This window comes from Phoenix dactylifera, chromosome 2 (genome assembly GCF_051530095.1).
Source record: "Phoenix dactylifera cultivar Ajwa chromosome 2, Ajwa_hap1_PhDact_Kaust_v1.1, whole genome shotgun sequence".
In the NCBI taxonomy this organism is placed as follows: Eukaryota; Viridiplantae; Streptophyta; class Magnoliopsida; order Arecales; family Arecaceae; genus Phoenix; species Phoenix dactylifera.
In genome coordinates, this window is record NC_143191.1 from 35,858,241 (window position 1) to 35,868,099 (window position 9,859).

General features: G+C 37.8%; 1 non-coding gene across 1 annotated transcript; it reads right to left on the minus strand.

Moving 5' to 3' along the window:
• Positions 1-3,975: 3,975 nt before the first annotated feature.
• On the minus strand, positions 3,976-4,082 carry LOC149768296 (small nucleolar RNA R71). The gene has a single exon (XR_016399706.1). It is a non-coding gene; the product is annotated as a small nucleolar RNA R71 (small nucleolar RNA).
• Positions 4,083-9,859: the final 5,777 nt, after the last annotated feature.

Sequence of the window (9,859 nt, forward strand, 5' to 3'; positions counted from 1 at the left end):
TCAAGATCTACCCAGCGAACAACCAATGTGGGACTAAACACACGCCCGCATGCGTCCTCACATACTCCCCCCGTTCAAGCCCTAACATCCTCGTCAGGCTAAGGGTTCAAATCTATTCAAATCTAATCACAAACACCATGATCGGCCCGTGGTCAGCCCTAATAGATCCGTACTGCAGTGTCCCCTAGTCCACATAGGTTATGGGCCAGGTCCGCTCTGATACCATTAGTAACAACCCAGGACCTCACCCAAAATGGCTAGCCGGAAGTTACTAATTGGGTTCCTTGATCCTGTATAAATACCCAAAATCTACCCAGCGAATAACCAATGTGGGACTAAACACACGCCCGCACGGGTCCTCACAGACCTTAAGGTCTGTCCCTTGAGCACCTAAATCTGATGGTCCATCTCCTCGATTTTTTTATCGAGGTCGGCTTCTTGTCGTGGTCGGAATTTTTGTTGGAATGGGAGCTTGGAGTATGTCGCTTCCTATCCCAAATGGACTCCCATGACGGGTGTGTTGACTCTAGTGAGACTTAGGACTTTGGGGTCGAGAATGGTGGATGATTTGACGCATATGAAGAGTTGGTTGTTAGGAGTGGCGACTGGGCTGAACAGGTTTTGGTAGGCTTGGGGTCGGCCATGTTGTAGTTTGCTGCAAGCCCTGAAGTGTTGAAGTCAAGGCTTGCATTTGTTGTACGAGCAGATTAAACTACTTGATATTCACCGGTGCAGCAGGCTGTAACGACGGAGCGTGTTCCGGGCTCTATAATGAACCACATGATGCTAGAGCTCTTGATGAGAGTACACAAGTGAAATTTTCATATTATCTTAATTAGTATTATAGCTAATCTTTATTAATAAAATTAATTAATTAATGTTTTATCTGTGTCTGAGTGCATGTAATTCAAAAGACCCAAAAATGCTGGATTTTAGCACAATGCCTGGTAGTTCAAGCTCAACGAATTCCCCAGTGACCGTGATGAGGCGACTCAACAGTTTCTAACATAAAATTTCCATGTATCCACATCAATGAGCTAAAGCAAGTGATTTCCCAACATTTTCAAGTGTCCCTGTGCCGTCTCGAAAGTCCCAAAGCAATCCAATTGCTTCTCAAACCCAGCACTCAGCTCTTCAATTCAAGCCACATCGCATCCATGGCTTCCGTCTCCCCTGTTTCAAGAACAGTCAAGCCGTATTCAACATCCAATTCCAAACCTCCATGCGTTTCAGCCACATTCCATTCTTTCCAACATCAATATCTTCCGAAGCTCCCTATTCCTTCTTCCCCAACGGTTTTGACTGTGTTTCAAAATTCCCAACGGCAGCGAGGGAAATCCAAAAGCCAAACCGGCTCTTTCTTGCATCCGTGAAACAACTCCCCAAGTTCTTTTGGCTTCCAAGCAATAGAGAACCGTCCCAGCCATGAAGAAGAGCATCCCAAGCGATTCGACTTCATCTAATCCGAGTCTCATCCACTCCCAGCAGCGTTTCAGCCCATCCGTTCGCATCCCTGCAGCCGAAGAGTTTCAAGCAATTCATGACATCCAGATTTCATTCATCCCACATCTCAAGCAATTGAAGCCATCCGCAATCCTCCAGCGTCCTTCTGTCTTCTCTTCAACATGCTGAAGGTGTCTATAAAAGAAGGGGAAGCAGCCAACGAGAGAGGGGTCGGAGAGAAGGCAGCCGCACGGGTTCATTCCTACACAGCCGACGGGAGAGGAGAAATCAGCCGGCGAGGAAGGAGAGAACCATCCGGAGGAGGAAGAGGAGGAAGCGAGGGGAGGTCACGGAACCAAGGAAGCCAACTTCTTTCCCAGCCGAGCGAGAGAGGAGAAGAGGCCACGGACGGGAGAAGAAGAAGAGAAGATTCAAGGAAAACAGAGTGCTCTATTTCCTTGAGAGAAGAAAGATAAAAAAAGGGGTTTATGTTTATTTTATTTATTTTATGCTAATCCCTTTTATAAAATGTTTCCATTTCATATGAGTAGCTAAATCTTCTCTAGCTAAGGCTAGGGAAAAGCCTAGTATTTTCTTCATGTATTTCATTTAATCATCAATGGGATTTTAATGTTTTTGATTTAATTTATGGTGCAGAAAATTTATAAAAATTATTTCAAACTTATATATTTTTTTTGATTTGTTATTTCCCCCGGGTATAACAAATGCTTAGAAATCCCTGTAGTTTAAAATAGAATTACTGTAACGCTGCCCATAAAACTAAATCTATTTAACTGAGATAATTGATGATTTTAGGAAAAGCATGATGAAATGCTAGGCTGAATCCTGATGCCTTAGTTATATTTTGTCAATCCGAATATTATTTAGCCTTTAGTTTTTGTTCACTGTCAAATCCCTGTGGATTCGATCTCGGTCTCACCGAGAATATTACTTTGCTACACCCTATACTTGGGGTATCCTACGTTTAATTTCCCTTTTTAAAAGAGCAAGATTAAAAGCGTAGCAAGTTTTTGGCGCCGTTGCCGGGGATTTGCAACGTGCGAACGAGAACAAGGCTGCAAATTTCAACTCTTTATTTCTAGTTCTTCAATTTTTCTTTATTTTTAACACAGCTATTTCAAATCTTTTCAGATTCAAGGGCGACACAAAGCAGGACCAGTAACGAGGAAGATCAAGATCACATTTTTGGATTCCCGGAGTGAACGAACTCCGGCTGTGAGTATTTAAATTAATTTTCCTGTTTTGCTCATACTAGTCCTATTTTTCCTAGATTAGAATTTTACTCTTGTTTTAAAAAATTAAAAAAATTATTATTAATTAAAATAATAAAATAATAAAAATAATAAATAAATAAAAAGAAAAAAAATTTAGCTAGTTTGCTTGATCAACTATTCAAATGCAATTTAATGTCATGACATAAAATGATAAAAATCTTCTTGATTGTTGCATATAGTATAAAGCATTTGCATAAAATAATCTAAGGGCTGAACCCATTAACAAGATAAGGTCGGGATTTCATTACTCGTCCTTAGCCCAAAAATCATCCAAGTGCATAAATATCCTAAGCCTAATTAAAATCAACTAGACGTTGGCCCCAAAGGATAATCGAGCTCAATAGGACGAAGACCACTGAAAGTTGCACCAATTTCGCTCTATGACCCCGGTCGATGTCTAGGCAAGCTTTGTCCCTTTAAGTGATTAAAGGGAGACAGTTTCTGTTCGAGAAAAGTGGGTTTTAAGTGGGACCTTTGCTATACGCATCGTGACCCCTCCACTTACCTGGGAGCTTACCTGGTCGACTAGGTTATTAGACCGGATTGGAGGCTTAAGTGTACTCTTCAACCCAGTTAGGAGCTGTCTAGAATTTTTAGGAAAACCTTAGAAATTGTTGGGTGATGCATGTTTTAATTAAACTTTTGTTTTGCTGTATTAGGGTGTTTGTGTAAAAAAAAAAAAAATTAATAATAATAATAAAATAAAATAAAAAATAATAAAAAAAAAACTTAGTATATGCGGTTGTGGCAAAGAGATAAAACGAATAGATTATTTCGAGTTGAATCAAAAGATAAAAATTTAATTATTCAAAATTCAAATAATCAAATGGAAGATAATGGTAGTAATCAGGGAGATAATGAATTTCAGGATGACTTACCTATTAGAACGCTTCGTGATTATCTACAACCCGCTAGGACCAGTACCCCATCCTGTATGGTTATTCCTACTGCTGCGGGAGCTTTTGACATGAAACCAGGAATAATCCAATTACTTCCAAAGTTTCACGGACTTGATTCTGAAAGTCCCTATTTGCATCTGAAAGAATTTGATGAAGTATGTTCAACACTTCATTTCAATGATGTCACTGAAGAGGTAGTTAAGCTTAAGTTATTTCCTTTTTCTTTAAAGGAAAAAGCTAAGTCATGGTTACACTCCTTAAGGCCTAGGACCATAGCTACCTGGCAAGAAATGACAAGAGAATTTTTAAAGAAATTCTTCCCAACACATAAAACAAACACACTTAGAAGAAATATCATGAACTTTGCACAAAAAGATGGAGAAACATTTTTTCAGTGTTGGAAAAGATTTAAGGACCTTCTCCTTGCTTGCCCACATCATGGATACGAAATTTGGAGAATCATCAGTTTCTTTTATGATGGTTTGACCTCCAATATGAGACAATTTGTGGAAATGATGTGTAATGGTGAATTTATGAATAAGGAACCAGAGGAAGCCTGGGACTATTTTGATCTGTTGGCAGAAAATGCACAGGCCTGGGATACAACAGATAAGAACGAGAAACCTCAAAAATCGACTAATACTAAAGGAGGAATGTATCATGTTAAAGAAGAAAATGATGTAAATTTAAAGATTGCTAATCTAACTAGGAAGGTTGAAGCCATTGAATTAAGCAGAGCCAATACAGGAAAGACACCTACTATAGATGAAAGTATTTGTGAAATCTGTGAGAGTAATGCACACTTAACCAAGGATTGTCCTACAATCCCCGCCTTCCAAGAAGTGTTGCATGATCAAGCGAATTTCACAAATGCTTATATGAGACCATTTCCTGAAACATATAATCCTAGTTGGCGAAACCATCCTAATTTTAGTTGGAGACATGGACCCACTGCCAATGAATCTCAAGGGAATTCCATACCCTATGTGCCACCCCATAAGAGATCTCTTGAGGATACTTTGCAGGCATTCATGCAAGGGCAGACCCAGATAAATCAGAATACCATGCAGTCACTTCAAGAACTTAAAAATTCTGTAGGTAGAATTGAGGCTCAACTCAATGTTAGGAAAAAAGGGACATTTCCAGCCCAACCTCAATCTAACCCAAAGGGTCAACATGAGGTCCATGAAGCAAGTTCATCCCAACCTAAATTTGAACAAGTTAAGTCTGTTACAACCCTTCGGAGTGGAAAAATAATTAACAAAGAAATTCCAACAAAAGATTGACAAACCTAAAAAATCTATTGAAAAGAATGATGAAGATGATAATGAACAAAATGATCCAATACTGCATCACAAGATAGTTGCTCCATTTCCTCAGCGCTTGCTTGCAGCTAAAAAGGGAATACCTGATCAAGAAATTCTGGAAATCTTTAAACAAGTAAAGATTAACATTCCTCTATTAGATGCCATTAAGCAGATCCCATCTTATGCCAAATTTTTAAAAGATCTGTGTACTATAAAGCGAAAACTTTACGTACAAAAGAAAGCTTTTCTAACTGAACAGGTGAGTGCTATTCTCAAACACAACATCCCACCTAAATATAAAGATCCTGGTTGTCCTACCATATCTTGCATCATAGGAAACTTCAGGATACAACGAGCCCTTCTGGATTTAGGTGCTAGTGTTAACTTACTGCCCTATTCAGTTTATGAACAGTTAGGACTTGGTGAATTAAAACCCACCAAGGTTACTCTCCAACTTGCCGATCGATCTATAAAGATACCAAGAGGAATAGTCGAGGATGTACTTGTCCAAGTTGATAAATTCTATTTTCCAGTCGACTTCATAGTATTAGATACCCAGCCTGTCATGAACTGTACCACTCCAATACCTGTCATTCTAGGCCGCCCATTTCTAGCTACTTCCAATGCTTTAATCAACTGTCGAAATGGAATAATGAAAATGTCATTCGGGAATATGACTATAGATTTTAATATATTTAACATTTGTAAACAACCCGATAATGACAATGAAAATGATGAAATTCATGGAGTTAATCTGATCGACTCCATTGTAGAAGATGTTCTTGTCCCATCTCTTTCTTCTGATCCTTTAGAAACATGCCTAACTCATTTCGAAAATACAGATATCAATCAAAACTTTAGAGAAATCAGTGCTATATTAGATTCAGCTCCTTTGTTGGATACAGATAGGTGGAAATCTCGTTTTGAAGAATTGCCTACACGCAACAATAGTCCTCTACCATCTAGTGTTCAAGCACCTAAACTTGAGCTAAAGCCTTTGCCATCTGAGCTCAAGTACGCATACCTTGGTCAAGAAGAGACCTTTCCTGTGATCATATCATCCCAACTCGAACAAAATCAGGAATTAAAATTATTAGAAATTCTCAAAGAGCATAAGGGAGCATTAGGGTGGACAATTGCTGATATCAAGGGAATTAGTCCCTCAATTTGCACTCATAGAATCCACTTAGAAGCTGATGCCAAACCTTCTCGTCAACCTCAACGTCGATTAAACCCAAACATGAAGGATGTGGTTAGAGCAGAAGTTCTGAAACTTCTGGATGCGGGTATGATCTACCCAATTTCAGATAGTAAATGGGTAAGTCCAACCCAAGTGGTCCCGAAAAAATCTGGTGTTACTGTAGTCAAAAATGCCAACAATGAATTAGTTCCAACTAGGGTCCCCACTAGTTGGCGTGTATGCATTGACTATAGGAAACTTAATTCTGTCACTAGGAAGGATCATTTTCCTCTACCTTTTATTGATCAAATTTTAGAAAGGTTAGCGGGTCATAAATATTATTGCTTCCTAGATGGCTATTCAGGTTACAACCAAATTGCAATTGATCCTGAAGATCAGGAAAAGACCACTTTTACATGTCCTTTTGGCACATTTGCTTACAAGAGAATGCCTTTTGGATTATGTAATGCTCCTGCAACCTTCCAAAGATGCATGCTCAGTATTTTCTCTGACATGGTTGAGCGTTTTTTGGAAGTCTTCATGGATGATTTCTCTGTTTTTGGCTCCTCTTTTGAAAACTGTATAGACCATTTAAGGCTAGTCTTAATTCGGTGTGAGGAGAAGAATCTAATCTTAAACTGGGAAAAGTGCCATTTCATGGTAACTAGGGGAATTGTTCTCGGGCATGTCATTTCATCTGAAGGAATTGAAGTAGACAAGGCTAAAATTGATTTAATTGCTAACTTACCCAACCCAAAAACTATCAAAGATATACGCTCATTTTTGGGTCATGCAGGATTTTATAGGAGATTCATTAAAGATTTTAGCTCAATATCTAAACCCTTATGTAATCTCCTTCAAAAGGAAACCCAATTTGTGTGGTCTGAAGAATGTCAAAGAGCTTTTGATAAACTTAAAAGCTTGCTGACCTCTGCTCCCATCATGCAACCACCTGACTGGTCGCTTCCTTTTGAAATTATGTGTGATGCTAGTGAATATGCAGTTGGGGTAGTTCTAGGGCAAAGAAAAGAAAGAAAGCCTTATGTTATTTACTATGCAAGTAAGACATTAAATAGTGCACAAATGAATTACACCACTACGGAAAAAGAACTACTCGCCGTAGTATTTGCACTAGAAAAATTTAGGTCTTACTTGATTGGATCCAAAATCATTATCTACACTGACCATGCTGCCCTTAAGTACCTTCTTTCAAAAAAGGATGCTAAGGCGCGTTTGCTTAGGTGGATCCTTCTGCTCCAAGAATTTTTTCTAGAAATAAGAGATAAAAAGGGGGTAGAGAATGTAGTAGCTGATCACTTGTCCCGTCTCACTCTTCCAGATTCCTTAGACAATTCACCCATAAAAGACACTTTCCCTGACGAGCAACTGTTTGAGATCACGTCGTCACCTTGGTTTGCAGACATTGCAAATTTTCTAGTCACAGGTGAACTACCAAGTCATTGGAATAAACAAGACAAAAGAAAATTTTTGACTGAAATAAAAATTTTTTTCTGGGATGATCCTTATCTTTTCAAATACTGCCCAGATCAAATTATTAGGAGATGTGTACCTAATGACGAATTTATTAGTGTTATTTTCTTTTGTCATTCTGAAGCTTGCGGTGGTCATTTTTCTGCTAAGAAAACAGCTGCAAAAATTTTACAGTGCGGTTTCTATTGGCCCACCTTGTTTAAAGATTTCCATAACTTTTGCAAAGCTTGCGAGCGTTGTCAAAAGTTAGGTGGGATAACTCGTAGGAATATGATGCCCCTCAACCCAATTTTAATTATCGAAATATTTGATTGTTGGGGAATAGATTTTATGGGCCCATTTCCTCCTTCATTCGGAAATTTGTACATCTTAGTAGCTGTAGATTATGTCTCCAAATGGATTGAAGCAATTTCTTGCAAACATAATGACCACAAAACTGTTTTAAAATTTTTAAAAGAAAACATTCTTTCTAGATTTGGAACGCCTCGAGCCATCATCAGTGATGGGGGTTCACACTTCTGTAATAAGCCTTTTGAGGCTTTAATGCGAAAATATGGGATCACCCATAAAGTCGCCACCCCTTATCATCCATAGACAAGTGGACAAGTTGAAGTATCAAATCGATCAATTAAGAATATTCTGGAAAAAACGGTTAACCCAAATCGCAAAGACTGGTCTTTGCGTTTAACTGATGCACTTTGGGCTTATCGTACTGCTTTTAAAACTCCGATTGGTATGTCTCCGTACCGTCTTATTTTTGGTAAACCATGTCATTTGCCTGTGGAATTGGAGCATAGGGCATACTGGGCTATTAAGAGATTTAATTTTGATATGGATAAAGCTAGTTCACTACGCAAACTTCAACTTAATGAACTAGAGGAAATCAGGAATGAAGCATATGAGAATGCTCGAATTTATAAGCATAAAATGAAAGTCTTTCATGATAGAAATATTATAAGAAAAACATTTGAGCCTTCCCAGAAAGTTCTATTGTATAATTCAAGACTTCATTTATTTCCAGGAAAATTGAGATCTAGGTGGACTGGTCTATTTATAGTTAAAACTGTTTATCCGTATGGAACCGTTGAGATAGAGAATCCAAACACCGGTAATATTTTTAAAGTAAATGGCCAACGTTTGAAGTTATTTTTGGACAACTTTACCCCAGAAGTTGAATCGACCAATCTGGGAGATCCTGTTTATCAGGATTGATCTCTATATCTGCTAGAGATCCTCTGTTTGTACATAATTTTTCTTTCTTTCATATGACAATTGGTGAGCAACAACAATGTGCAGTCATTCTATCAGGTAAATTCTAACCTTCAGCCTTATTATCCTTCATACAATCATATTTAATGCATTCATGTTGAAACATTGGTGACAATGTTCAATTTAAGTTGGGGGGAGAGATTACTATATTTTTTTTATATATCATACCAATTGTCATATATTTCAAACAAAAAAAAAAATTCTCTATTTAAAAAATATATATATTTATAAATAAAAAAATAATACAAAAATAATAATAATAGTAATAATAATAACAAAAATATATTTTGTTGCATTTAATTACCACTTTAATTTTCTAAGCAAATAAACATGTGCAGCTATTAAGGCAAGGAGCGCATTATGATTTATCAGAGACCTATTACTAGATCCCCACACTGGTATTCAATGACAATAGGAAGGCTCAGGAGTTCACTTGTTTTACCTACTTGTTTGTTGATCTTATTCGCAAGAGAAGTACGAGTGTCCTTGTCTTAAAGTTCATGATTTGGTTTTCACATAAAGATAAAGTTTGAAATTCCCGGCTAGATCACCTGGGTGCCTTATGTTCTGACCTTGGTTGACCTATAGTCACAATACAGTCACGTTACATATGTATATATATAAAAAAAAAAGAGAGAGAGAAATAATACAGTTTGTCTTCACTGAGTAACCGGGCCTCTTGCCTACAAAGCAGCGAGTGTTCGCGTAAAAAGGTGAAAATGACTGAAATAAGTGACTAGTCTGGCCTCGTGGCGTAGTCTGGTTCGAGTAATTAAGTCCGAGGGGTGTTTCACCTAATGTCTTGAGCCAACTGGATCAAGAGTCATTGACCCAAAGCTCGTTACATGGACCTTACTAGAGCCTAATGGAGTTGGACTGTTGTAGTCACTATGTGAAAAAAAATATATATATATATAAAAATAAAAAAAATAAAAAATAAAAAATAAATTAAACATGAGTGAGTTAGTTAAACTT